This window comes from Lolium perenne, chromosome 4, assembly GCF_019359855.2.
Source record: "Lolium perenne isolate Kyuss_39 chromosome 4, Kyuss_2.0, whole genome shotgun sequence".
Classification (NCBI taxonomy): Eukaryota; Viridiplantae; Streptophyta; class Magnoliopsida; order Poales; family Poaceae; genus Lolium; species Lolium perenne.
In genome coordinates, this window is record NC_067247.2 from 217982063 (window position 1) to 217996219 (window position 14157).

Genomic DNA, 14157 nt, shown 5'->3' on the forward strand with positions numbered 1-14157 from the left:
GGAATAAGAAAATTATAACATGGTCACATGACCGATAATTACATAATAGCCTCGAAGGGCCTAACTAAACATCAGAGTAGCATCATCACTTCAGCAGCGCAGTACCCAAGTCATCTGCCATAACCCTACAGGCAACTGACTGGGAAGACGTTCCTAGCTCGCATAGACGTCGCCAACTCCTTCTTCATCTGTCGAACTCCTTCAAGTCTGGCCAAGTAAATAGCCAGGGACAAAGCCGTGAGTACATTTGGAATTGTACTCGCAAACCATTTACAAAGTAACATATCAAGGAGAACAAGGTACCGAGGACTAACTAGGAGATCAAGAGGGAATGACCACTTATATAACAAGAATATGTTATGTAGAAGAGAAGAAGTGTTTTAGTGGAGTTAGCATCTCAACTTCATGGGTGAAGGAGATGAGAGAATATATCTAAGACCTCACTACTAGACTTAATTTAGGAAGATCTTTCACGACATAAACGCTTAGGAAGGGTAGACCCAATTTTTATCAATTCCTTTCCGACCACCTCATTGTGGTCATCAACCATTTTACCAGTACTCCAAGTACTCCAACACAAAACCCGTTTCTTTCCTTTGTCAAACATTTTCACAAACAAAACACATCAGGCTAAGCAACAGCCAATCCAACCGTCCATGACCGCGGACACGGCTATTCGAATAGATTTGACTCTGCAGAGTTTGCACACTTTCCCCACAAGATCTGATAAATCCGCCGGGATCATCCCCGGGCCATCATACGAAAGTATGTGGGTATCGGATAACCGATCGAAAGCCTTTCGCCCATTCTAATTAGCAAGAGGTCCTGCCCTATGGAGTATGTACCTCCCCGGCACCGTGGCAGCTCACCTCCTTTTGAGCGTGGCTCCACCGCCAAGCCAGGAGACCCATAGTGTCTTCCGGACGGGTCAGCCCCGAAGGCCTCCCGTTATACTATTGTCCCAACCTCGACAACCCGGACTCGGGGGTATCCGTACCCTTGTATAGTTATGCAGTGCCTCATGCTAAAGAGAACGAACGTCGAGCTAAGCCCCGTGCCCATGTTGGAGTAATGTGGTTGCGCTAGTTTGTTGTCATGGGTGAGTACTTAGGCGCCAAAGTTTTCGTAATATCCCAACCACTTTCTCATTCCCATCATTTTTACCAAATCCTTTCCTTTCTCAAATTCTCACTTGGGCATAACATTATACCCAAGGTTTTAACAAAAACTTTTACAACAAGGTAAAACCTTGAGGGTTTTCCCAACCTAAAGTTTATGTGTGAACTAAGATGTATAATAGCATAATGGTTGCCATCATAACAAGAAGGGGTATCAAGGTCATCCATACTCCAATTGAGCATGAATGGAGATGATCAAAAAGTAGAGCAATTTTAATGATATTATCCCAAGTGTTTACTAGAATTAGGGTGTCAAAAGGTGGTGAAATGTGATTCACATACTTAGAGCAAGTACGCAATATATCGAGAGGGGACATTACACACTTAGTGGCAAGTGTGTAAAAGAATCAAGTTAAGCAAACCCAAGGAGACGCAAGAAATCAAGAGACCAAGGATAGAAAGATCTCAACCAAGATCATGGACAACAAAGAGTCAAAGTAAATGGCTTGCCTTGGCTTATTTGTCCCTGTACTTCTTCAATTCCATCAATATAAGAATTCCAACAATATAAATAATCTTCTCATCCGATTCCACTTCTTCTTCTTCTCCGGAATTGTTCGCATCTATCGCCGAAAAATATAAAAGGAACGCAATCAATCACATTGCATCAACAAGACAACATTCAACAATCAACAACTAACCATGCAGCCAAGGTATAACATACTAAGGACCTATAGATACCACAAAACAACTTTAAGATTTTTAATTTAGAAAACCCATTTATTTACCTAGTAAAGGTATGAGAGTGCCACGACTTAGCAATTGCCTCTCTAGGTACCACCATGGAACAAGCTAAGTACCCCCTGGTATATAACATCATAAAGAGGACAAGAGCATTAGTTTGACATCAAATACATTCACAAAACATTTTCAAACATTTTTGGAAAAGTAGAAAACAGTTTTCCTAATTTAATTTGCTCACTTAACACTATACAAAAATAGGAAGCAAACCATATACCACGTCATTTGAAAACTTAAGCAAAACAAAAGAGCTAAAGTTAGGTTGCAGAGGTTTTGTTTTGCAAGCATAAAACAAAGGTTGCCCACCTCTACTAAAAAGAGTTGGTCAAGGGTTTTAAATAAACCGAAAAGTTTTGCTTCAACAATGCATGCCACACATAAACATCACTAACAGCAACAAATATGTATGAACAGAGACTAATAATATTTTTCCTAGATAGCCAGTACTAATACAAGACTAACCCAATTGGAATCACCCAAAAATACTAAACCTACAATTTTAGAAATTTGTTTGAATCTGACTGTACAGAAAACAAGATCTGTAAGCCATAAATCATAGAAAAATCCTAATAATATGAGGCCACAGGCATTTGAAAGGTAATTAAACAGAGATGCATACACAATTGGATTTGGGTTCAAATTGTTTCTGAAACTCTCACAAATGGATTTACAAGTTTACTGCATGTCTGTACCATTTTCTTTCTCTCTGGATTTACACAATAGATAAATGTTTGAAACTTGTTTGAGATGATTAAGAAAACATTCAGTAATCCTACCGAATTGGAATCACACAATTAGGTTCAAAAATGGATTTTTGATGATTTAAAAGCTAACAGCCATGTCTGCAGAACACACAGAATAAGTTTAATTCACCAAAAATCGTACACAACTCATAAAAATATTAAGTAAGCTGCATCTGAAAGGTATTGAATAGGTGGTTCTTACCCAACTTGTTTCACTCCAAAATTCGTTCCCAAGCTCCTGGTTTAATTCGACAAAGCCAGATCTGACCAGATCTTGATATGTGAACCATTTCAGTTTCAGGAGGTCAATCGAAGTGAAACCACTGCCAAAATGAAGGTATTGAAGAGGGCTTTCACCTACAGTTGAGTTTGCTCAAAAAGGTTTCGGAAAACGGCGCCAATCTAACAAACAGTAAATCTGCATGTTTACAGAATTTTATTTACCACGGACAATCCGTAACAAATTTGAGGATGAGACCAACGCCAAGTTGTAGATATTTTCCGTATCTATCTGCGGAACTTTGAATCACTCGATTTGGATCTGCGCACGAGATTTGGTGGATTTTACAAGTTCGTACCAGAATCTGAAACAGCAAGATAGCAGAAATTACTGCAAGGATTTGGACGAACTTTGCTCAAGAACTTCAGATCTGAGGATAGCTCAAGCTTCTCCATGCTTGGACCAACATGCACCTGCATCAAGATCCAATCTTAGCAATGGAGGAAGAGGAAGAGGAGAGAAAACCATCTAGGGTTGGGGAGAAGAAGGAGAGGGAGGCTCTCATGGTGAGGAGGAGCTTGAGGGAGGAGGGAGCTTCATCTTGGAGTGCCTTCCATGGCCATGGCCGGCCATGAAGCTTGGGAGGGGCAGCAGCTCGTGGGGAGAGGTAGGGGGAGAGTGTGGGGGAGTGGAGAGTGAAGGAAATGAAGCCAAAGGGGAGGTGGTGGCCGGCTAGGGCCAATTTATAGAGGGAGAGGGGTGGCTGCCTCCTTTTTTCATTGGCTATGGTGGGTGGCTGCCCATTTAGTGATTGGGGTAGTTGGGAGGTAAGCCTTGTGGAGGAAGGAAGTGAGGAAAAGAGGGCTGGCCGAAATTTGAATGCACATACAATGGCCGGCTCCATTCTTATGTCATGCAAAAATGATTCATCAAAAGGGAGTTCCCATCATGCATGTATATCATGGAGGAGCTACATAATTCCTTGCCGAGATGGTGGCTTAGATGATGTGTAGGAAAATATAAAATAGCTAGAGATGGAGGAAGAGCGTGATGGTGATGGGGGTGTACAAGTTTTCATGTGCAAGCTATTTTGGAGATGGCCGCCACAAGATTTTGAGACTTGGCCATTCCAAACAAGATGAGACACATGGTACCCAAGTGCCTAAGCAAGACACACGACACCACTTGTGTTATGCAAAGAAAATAGGTTCCTTCAAGTGGTAAAGAGTCTAAGGTTTAGAAGGATAGTGATGGATATAATGATACAATAACAATGATGAATATGGTGACATCAATTCATCAATTCATGAGGTCAAGAATGATGATGGAAGAGAATAGAGGGGTGAGATAGGTACGAGGAAATATAAGTTTCTCTTCAAATAAGAGGTCAATTGGGAAGTGATTTGAAAGTATCAAATGATCATCTACATGATCAAGAATTGGAGAATGAGGGAATACAATGTGGTGGATCAGAGATGTGCAAGAGTTGCCATTTGAAAAATAGTTTAGTTGAAAGGTATGGGACACACCTCAATTGTATAGAGACAATTGGGAATGAACTCAAGTGAAATGGAATCTTGAAGATGTTGGGTGAAAACTAGTTGGAACATAGGAGTTCAAAATATTCTACTTACTTTCTCAAGTAAAGTAGAGTTTTCTCAATTTTAAAGTAAACAAGAAATGGTATAGGTACCATAAACAAGCCTTTTGTTTAAAACAAAGCAAAATAGAGAGTAATGTTTTAGAAATCAGTGCTTGGTAGAAATGGGACGAAAAACAAAACCCATTTCAGTTCCTTGTTTTCCTTGAAGAAATATCTTGAAAAGATTTAGTAAAACTAGAAGTAGTTTTGTGGTCAAATCTAGAGAAGGAAAATCAATAGGATTTTTGAGAGAGAAGACTAGTTTAGGGAGAAGTGTTCTCAAGGGTAGATGATGGCTACAAAATGTACCCATCATTACCACTCTTGGTTTTGTGAAGATTAAACTTGGATCAAAATAAAAACAAGAGGTAAAAGAGGAAGAAGTGATCTGGTGCTGGAACATGGGATAGGGTACCAGATCAAGTTGAATATACGAGTTGCAAGGATTGACTGAGACATGCAGGATGTGGAGGTTGAAGAGGGTGTTGCATAGATGAGATCCATGTATTGAGGCTACCAATAACAGTTGTGGTTGCTTAGAAATTAACTGCCAAAGTCTGGACATTTTAAGCCTGTCAACACAGATGGTCGACATGGCCTCAAAACCAACAAGGATGAGGGGGTATAAGAGAGGGATGTAGCTAGGGGTAGACGATCCCAAATTTTGAATTAAGGATGATTGAGCTATCTTGTACCACAAAGAGAAAATCAAGATGGCACACTCATGTTTCCATCAGGAGAGAGGTTTGATGCAGTAAAAGGGAAAACAACTTTTCCTAAGTCACACATGTGTTTTATTTGGTGAGTTGCTTGTCTGGCATCTAGAGGTGTTGTTCTTTGAGGTAACTCAAGACAAAACTCAACAAGCAAATCAAGACAATTCATCTATCAACAGATCAAGGCAATTCATCATAGCAAACAGATCAAGGCAATTCACCTTAATTAGTCTATAGAAAAAGTTTTTGTTCCCCCTGTTTTTTTGAAATAAGGACAACTAATCAAGGTTGAAAAAGTTGGGGTGTTACAAGTTCAGAGCAATGCAAATGTTGACAAGCGAGTGCATAACACTATGTTACAAACTGAACAGTCAAAATTTAGTGTATGATGAATATAAGCATGCTAATTTGGCGTTTCCGAATTCCAAGAAGCAGTAGACAGAGCCGGTGATAATATCAGAAATAAATCATGGCATGTATATGTGGCTTAAGAAAATATACCCGAACCCTTGGATGGTTACGGCCCGGCTGGTCCTTGGACTTGAGCTTATATAAGCATCCAGAAGGTGGGGCTGACAGTAACTTGGTGGCAGCCTCTGCAGATGCCTCATCAGCAGCAGTTGCAATCCTTTTGACCAATGAAGGCTTAGCAGTTTCAGTCTGCATATGAAAATTGATGAGCAACAGACATCAGCAGTGATATATAAAATGAATCTATGAGACACTGATGCATATAGTGCTGGATGTAAGTGGAAGAATAGGGTTGTGTGTGTTTCTGAACTATTGGTAAGCATAATTAGACAAAGCCGGCAATAAACAGACAAATCAAATCATGTATAAGGATTAAGAAAATATACCTGCTTAAAAAGGATACCACCCAGCTGGCCCGTGGCCTTGTGCTTGAGGAGGTTTTCAGAAGATGGTGGCGGCACCATCATCTTCACAGCAGCCTCATCAGGATCATTTTTTATCCATTTGAGTAGAGGCACAGAAGCTTCATCCTGCATATGAATAACAACAGAACTCATCATTGATATTTAATAAATCTATGAGATGGACTGATGCAAAAAAGTGCGGGATGTAAGTGGAAGAATAGGGTTGTGCATAGACAACAGTTGACAACAATGAAAATGATTACAAAAGAAGCCAACGGAACTCAACAGTTTATATACTGGATGAGACAGACTGAAAAGTAAAAAATTAGTGTATGATGATTGTAAGCAAACGCAGTGTTTCTGAACTTTTGGTAAGCATTAGGCAAAGCCAACAGTAATTAAACAGATAATAATAAAATCATGTATGTGGATTAAGAAAATATACCAGATTCATTAAAAGGTCACCACCCAGCTGGCCCATGGCCTCGTGCTTGTAGAGGTTTTCGGATGATGGTGCCGGCACCATCGTCCTCACAGCAGCCTCATCAGCCTCATTTTGCATCCACTTGAGTAAAGGCGCAGCAGTTTCAGCCTGCATAAGAATGGGAACAGATCTCAGCAGTGATATTGAATGACTCTGAGACAGACTGATGCATATAGTGCTGGATGTAAGTGGAAGGGTATGGCTGTGTATGGACAACAGTTCACAACAATGCAAAGGTGTGTTCGGTTCTGAAACAGCGTGGAATGGAATGGAATGGTTCCATTTCAGAGGAATGGAATGGTTACATTTTTTCGGTTGGGAAAAATGGAGAGCGGAACAGATAAAGGTTAAACTAATCATTTGCCTCAAAATTGTAATTAGCAATTGCAAATGACATTTAATCTCAAAATCGTAATTAACAGCGCCTAATGGTGCTCTTTTAATCTAAAAATCGTAATTAACATCATTTTTTGTTGGGTTAGGGGAACTGGAGAGTAGATGAACATTACTGTATGATGATTGTAAGCAAACGAATTTGGTGTTTCTAAACTTTTGGCTTCGAGATATTATGGGCTTCAACTATAGCCTACCCCAACTTGTTTGGGACTGAAAGGCTTGGTTGTTGTTGTTGTTGTTGTAAACTTTTGGCAAGCATTAGAAAAAACCGACAATAAACAGACAAATATCAAGGCATGTTTTGTGGATTAAGAAAATATACCATATTCATTAAAAGATCACCACCCAGCGGGCGCGTGGCCTTGTGCTTGTAGAGGCATTTAGAAGATGGGGGCGGCATCAACATACTGGCAGCCTGATCAGCCGCAGTTTTGATCTTCCTTTTGAGTAAAGGCCCTAAAGTTTCAGTCTGCATATGAATAGCAAAACAAAAGGCAGACCTCAGCAGTGATATTGAATTACTGTATGAGATAGACTGATGCATATAGTGGATGCTCTTAGCCTTTTGCACCATGAACACTAGCTATGGACAGACAAAAAAAACTACTCCAGTTGACTCAGCTTTGTCTAGATACCTCCATCCCAAAGCTTAAGGATTATTTATTTTTGAGAAATCAAAACAAGTAAAGTTTGACCAAAATTTTAGAACATTCTATCAACAAATATAATATTGTGTAGATACCGTATGAAAATATATTTCACAACCTATTTAATGATATTAATTTTGTATTTTGCATGTTAATGATTTTTGGTAAAAGCTTAGTCAAACATGGTATAGTTTGACTTTCTAAAAATAATATAATCCCTAAGCTCTGGGATGGAGGTAGTAGTATCTAGAGCTAAAAACACATCTAGATACATCCGTATCTACAGATAGTTGAGTCAATTAATTTGAATCTGAGGGAGTATCAGATTCAGACTACATCATGGTAAGTTGGTTAAAAAAAATTACCCCTCGGCGGTCCCTGCCCAGCTCGGTAGTGGCATTTCGCTTCTTGTGCTGCAGATCGGGCCATGCTCCTGCAGCAGGTGGGGCGCTATTCTCGTTCCCCATAGCCTCAGCACGGAACCTGGAGGTACCAACCTGATACAGAGAATATAGAGCATGGTGTCACAGAGGCTTTATGCACAAACAGCTGAAGACATGTGCTACTTTAAGGATCTTCCGAACGAGGAACAGATTGAGGATGCAGACAGACGAGTGGATAAGCAAACGGAGTACCGCTTTGCGGGGCTGGGGACGCAGCTCAGGCTCGCCCAACTGCCCACATGCGTGGTGGCCTTACGCTCCATTGCCCCCACCACCACCACCGAGGTATTTCCTTTCCGTACAAGCCGACAAAAGATACATTGAGGATCTGCGTAAACTACAAAGGTTGCAAATGTCAACAAATAAAGGAAGAACACCCCAATCCAAGCAAAGGTAGCCCCCGCCCCCCACCCCCATCAATCACTCCCAGCGCGAGGGTGACCAGAAAGACACCCCTTCGCCCAGAATAGGAAATAGTAGATGCGCAAGATATCGAGGTGAGGAAAAAAGAACCGATCTCGAGAAAGGAAAGAGCATTACTAGTACTACCTAATCCGCTTGGTCTAGATGCAGCTTGCCCCTCCAAGCTGGATGCCAGACGGTGGAGGCGAAAGGAGGATCGAGCTAGCGGCTTGCATCCGTCGGCTGTCGGCACTCGATCGGGAGAGACAAAGGGGCTACATAAAGGGGAGGGGTAACATATTTTATTACACAGTGAACTTACTGCTGTGACTAGTCATTACATGTCTCACTGAAACTGGGGCCCATAGTGTGGCACCCCAAATTCACTTGAACCTGCACGGCGGGACGCATTGGCGCGTCAAGAAAACCCCCGAATTGTAGCGGGGAAATGAAACATTTCACAAAAAATCAAAATTCAAGCACACTGCCACGCGCCAAGCACGCGGGCTGTTCCTTCCTCTTCCTCGGTTCCTCCTCCCCTATCCGAAAAAACCCCAAATCCCAAGCTCAAACAACAACAAAAAAAAACCAAATCCCCTGGCCGCCATGCATGTCCTCGTTAACCCGCTGGAGATCGTTCCCGGACGAGGCGGACCCCCGCCCTGAGATCCCGAGTTCGTCCGTTCCGTCCACCTCGAGGCACTGCGTGCTGTCTCAGCCGGCGGCTTGAGGGCGCTGCAGAGGAAGTTCCGCCGGAAAGTGCTCATGGCAACCGTGCAAGCTCACCGGCGTGCTGTATCCCGAGAGGAACTGGTCAAAGCTTTGCTATTCGCAAAAAAAAAAAAGCGGGCCAAGATCTGGTCAAAGCTTCGTCGATGGCTTGCCGCGAGAGGCTTGGAGTCCAGAGTCAATAAACTAGCTGCTGGAGGACTTGGGCGGTTTACACCGATTCATATTAACTGACTCAAGTTTGTTAGTCTAGTTAACAAATGCATCTAGATACATCCATATCTAGACAAAATTGAGTCAATTAATATGAATCAGAGGGGAGTGCCTGAAAGTGTTTCATGCTACCAATTAATGCGCTGGCAGGACTGGCTGTAGAAGTAATTGTGCTACTACTCATACGATGAACTGATTGTGTGGGTGTCAAATTTTGTAACGCGATCATCCACTGAATGCTTAATTATAGTTCTAGCGCCAAAGGCGTACAAATCATAACAAAGATAGTACATACTACAGCACCAGAACATAAGAGTATGAATCATAAAGTAGCTCAACATTTTGCATCAGGGCTAGGTGGTCCTGAGACTACCGGGACGCCCCTGATGATCTCCGGGCGTGCATCCGCTTCAACGCAAAGCTGTGTACTCGGTCCACGGCCTCCTTCTGTAGGCTGGATAATCTCAGGTGCAGGACCTTCGTCTATGAAAGGCTCGTCATCAGTACCATCCACAGGTGCATCAGGGCTGGGTGGTCTTGAGACTACCCGGACGCCACTGATGATCTCTGGACGTGCATCCACTTCAACGCAAAGCTGTGTACTCGGTCCACGGCCTCCTTCTGTAGGCTGGATAATCTCAGGTGCAGGACCTTCGTCTATGAAAGGCCCATCATCAGTACCATCCACAGGTGCATCAAACTGAGATTCATCTTCAAATCTCCCATCAAACTGAGAGACCTCTTCAACTCTATGCTTCTGCAATTAGTACATCAACAGATTAGACAAACATCTAAGGGATGCAACCTGAACAAATGTCGTTTTACATATTTACCTTCTCATCTGGCACAAAGACATGTCCCAGAGCTGAAACCCGGTTCCTGAAGCAAGCGCTTTTTCTCTCCTTCCCGTCCATCCATCTGCAACAAGTTAAATTTGAGTACAGAACTTGCACAGCAATGCAAACTATTGATCGAAACAGCGGCATCATCAATATAAATAATTAACTACATATGCCAGCACACATACAGGGTGAGCAAGATCTGCTTCTCCCGCTGAACGATCATTATGTGGTTCACCATGATAAACCCACCTAACATATGTGCGGTCCATCCCAAAAATGTGTAAATGATCTTCCACTACATGGTGAGGCCTCTTCTCACCATTCATACATGTGCAGCGCGCGCAATACACGTCCAGGTCGTGACCTTCATGAGCTCTAATAAACCCCATAAAGGGTTGAACACCATTTATATATGAAGGGGAACATAAGTGTCCATGCAGTATCCAAGTTCTGTCCATCTGTTTAATTATGAGATACAATGGTTGGTGATTAATTTAAGGAGAAGTAGGAAATGTATATCCATCGAGTACAAAACTATACTAGTACATGATTATGCATTTCAGCAATCATGTCGAGTACAAAACAAAAAATGCCCATCGACATTTTAGCAAACAGATCGTGTAATCTCTGCCATGGCATTTCAGCAAATTAACGGATCGAGTGCAGAACTGACTCTATATGCCCACGCAAATGAACAAATTGATCGAGGACAAATCGAGCGGAAAACTATAAAGTGCCAATTAGTTCGAGCATACTGACAATTTTTTTTAGCAGCATCAAGAAAATATAAATCGTTAGGCCGTCTTGCCCGATGCATGATTGAGCTAGAGATAGCAACCCTACCGTGGATCAACTTGACCGTCGGTGCGTCTCGAGAAGAACGACGGGGAGGGGAAGCTTCTTCTTCGCACGGACGGGACGGGGAGGGGAAACTCTTCGCACGGACGGGGATAAGTTGTGTAGTGGTGGGTGGGGGGTCATGCGGCCGGGCCGCCCGGTAGGTGGTGTTTAATGGAGTTGCGTGTGTAATTTGCCGTGCACAAGGTTGAGAAATAGGCGGTTCCCTTTGCCACGCGCACAATTCAAACTATCCCGCCCATGTAGTTTAAATCCGCCCTATTTTCATTAAATCGACATAAAGTCATGTGAGTGGGTGGAAATTAGCAAAGTTGCTTGAAAAATAGTAAAACTCTGGAATTATCCTTTAAATATGCTCTACTTCCTGTGAAAATCGGGGTGTGGAGGCATGTTGAGCTGTTTTATTTGTACCTTCTTCATTAAAACTCCCATTTTATGCACTGTGGATGGAAAGAAATCATTTGTACATAAATTTTGACAACGCCATTTGCAAACATTAATTGTTTTACATGCCAAGATGCACCCATCCACCAAATATGGGGCAAAAGTTTATCACAATCTAGATATATATGTATAATTAGTGAGGGACCCCTTTTGATTTTGTGCAATTTCCACTAATTAGCTAGAGAGAAGGGGTCAGTTAATTAGGCCATGTTAGGGGCTATGTGTTTTAGATTAGGGTTGTGTGGATTCAAATACAACTTCTATATTTGTGTGCTATGATTAATCAAAACTAGACCGATCGATCACAAGCACACATTATTAGAGGCACATGCCTTTGCGCACAAAGTGCATGTGTGTGTTGTTGGCCACCAACGAGAGAGCGGCGAGAGAGCGATTGAAATCTCCAAATTAAACACATATATAAGCATACATGGTTAGGCCATGCATGCATATTTATTATATATATTGTGAGGCAAATAAATTAAAGTACATGTGTATATATATAAGTGTGTTTCTTGGCCACCAACGAGATATAGATCGAGAGAGAGAGATTGAAATATATATATCCCCAAGAATATCTTCAAACATGTATTGAAATATATGCACGAATGATATGCAAGGTATGCCATGCGCACATGCACAATAATTATATATATTATGAGACAACTTAATCAAATGTGTTTTCATTGGAGATCGAGAACTTGTCAAAAATCAAGTTAATTAATTTATCAGCGCTAATTAGTTAATTGGTCGCCTACTTGATGAGCAATTAAGTGTCGTTGGCCTATATATATATATGTAGGGTTTAATTAGGGTTTAGGGTTTAGGGTTAGCTAGCTAGGGTTTTAGGGTTAGGGTTTACGGTCTAGGGTTTAGGGTCTAGGGTTTAGGGTGTTTAGGGTGTACATTTAGGGTTTATGGTCTAGGGTTTAGGGTCTAGTGTTTAGGGTGTTTAGGGTGTACGTTTAGGGTATAATTAGGGATTAGGGATTAGGGTTTTAGGGTTTAAGGTTTAGGGATCAACGATCGAGTGCACACACACATTATTAGAGGCACCCGCGCCTTTGCGCATAAAGTGCATGCGTATATATATAAGTGTGTTTCTTGGCCACCAACGATATATAGATCGAGATAACAGAGAGATTTAAATATATATATATATATCCCCAAGAATATGTTCAAAAATATATTGAAATATATGCACGAATTAAGTTAATTAATTTATCAGCGCTAATTAGTTGGTCGCCTCCTTGATGCGCAATTAAGTGTCGTTGGCCTATATATGTAGGGTTTAGGGTTTAGGGTTAGCTAGGGGTTAGGGTTAGGGTTAGGGTTTAGGGTTTAGTGTTTAGGGTTTAGGGTTTAGGGCTTTAGGGTTTAGGGTTTAGTGTTTAGGGTGTTTAGGGGGTGTATGTTTAGGGTATAATTAGGGATTAGGGATTAGGGTTTTAGGGTTTAAGATTTAGGGATCATCGATCGAGTGCAAACACACATTATTAGAGAGGCACCCGCGCCTTTGCGCATAAAGTGCATGCGTATATATCAGTGTGTTTTTTGGCCACCAACGATATATATATAGATCGAGAGAGAAAGAGATTGAACTATATATATTTATCCCCAAGAATATGTTCAGATATATATTGAAATATATGCACGAATGATATGTGCAAGGTATGCCATGCGCTCATGCACACCAATTATATATATATTATGAGGCAACTTAATCAAATATGTTTTCAATCGAGAGAACTTATGAAGATTCAAGTTAATTAATTTATCAGCGCTAATTAGTTGGTCGCTTGCTTGATGCGCAATTAAGTGTCGTTGGCCTATATATATATATGTAGGGTTTAATTAGGGTTTAGGGTTTAGGATTAGCTAGCTAGGGTTTTAGGGTTAGGGTTAGGGTTAAGGTTAATTAATTAGGGTTTAGGGTCTAGGGTTTAGGGTTTAGGGTTTGGGGTTTGGGGTTTAGTATTTAGGGTTTAGGGTCTAGGGTTAGGGTTTAGGGTTTAGGGTTTAGGGTGTAGGGTTTAGGGTTTAGGGTTTAGGGTTTAGTGTTTAGGGTGTTAATTTAGGGTGTACGTTTAGGGTATAATTAGGGATTAGGGATTAGGGTTTTAGGGTTTAAGGTTTAGGGATCATCGATCGAGTGCACACACACATTATTAGAGGCACCCGCGCCTTTGCGCATAAAGTGCATGCGTATATATATATGTGTGTTTTTTGGCCACCAACGATATATATATAGATCGAGAGAGAAAGATTGAAATATATATATTTATCCCAAAGAAAAATGTTCAGATATATATTGAAATATACGCACAAATGATATGTGCAAGGTACGTATGCCATGCGCGCATGCACACTAATTGTATATATATTATGAGGCAACTTAATCAAATGTGTTTTCATTCGAGAGAACTTGTCAAGATTCAACAAGTTAATTAATTTATTAGCGCTAATTAGTTGGTCGCCTGGTTGATGCGCAATTTAGTGTCGTTGGCATATATATATGTAGGGTTTAATTAGGGTTTAGGGTTTAGGATTAGCTAGCTAGGGTTTTAGGGTTAGGGTTAGGGTT

The 14157-nt window shown here is 41.3% G+C and overlaps 1 long non-coding RNA gene across 1 annotated transcript; it reads right to left on the bottom strand.

The window, feature by feature from the left end:
- Positions 1-3662, bottom strand: LOC139838853 (uncharacterized). The gene is made up of 6 exons (XR_011756704.1): positions 3293-3662; positions 3107-3203; positions 2865-3019; positions 1907-1981; positions 1629-1741; positions 1-207 (listed from the first exon to the last, which is right to left on the bottom strand). It is a non-coding gene; the product is annotated as an uncharacterized lncRNA (long non-coding RNA).
- Between the last annotated feature and the right edge of the window lie 10495 nt (positions 3663-14157).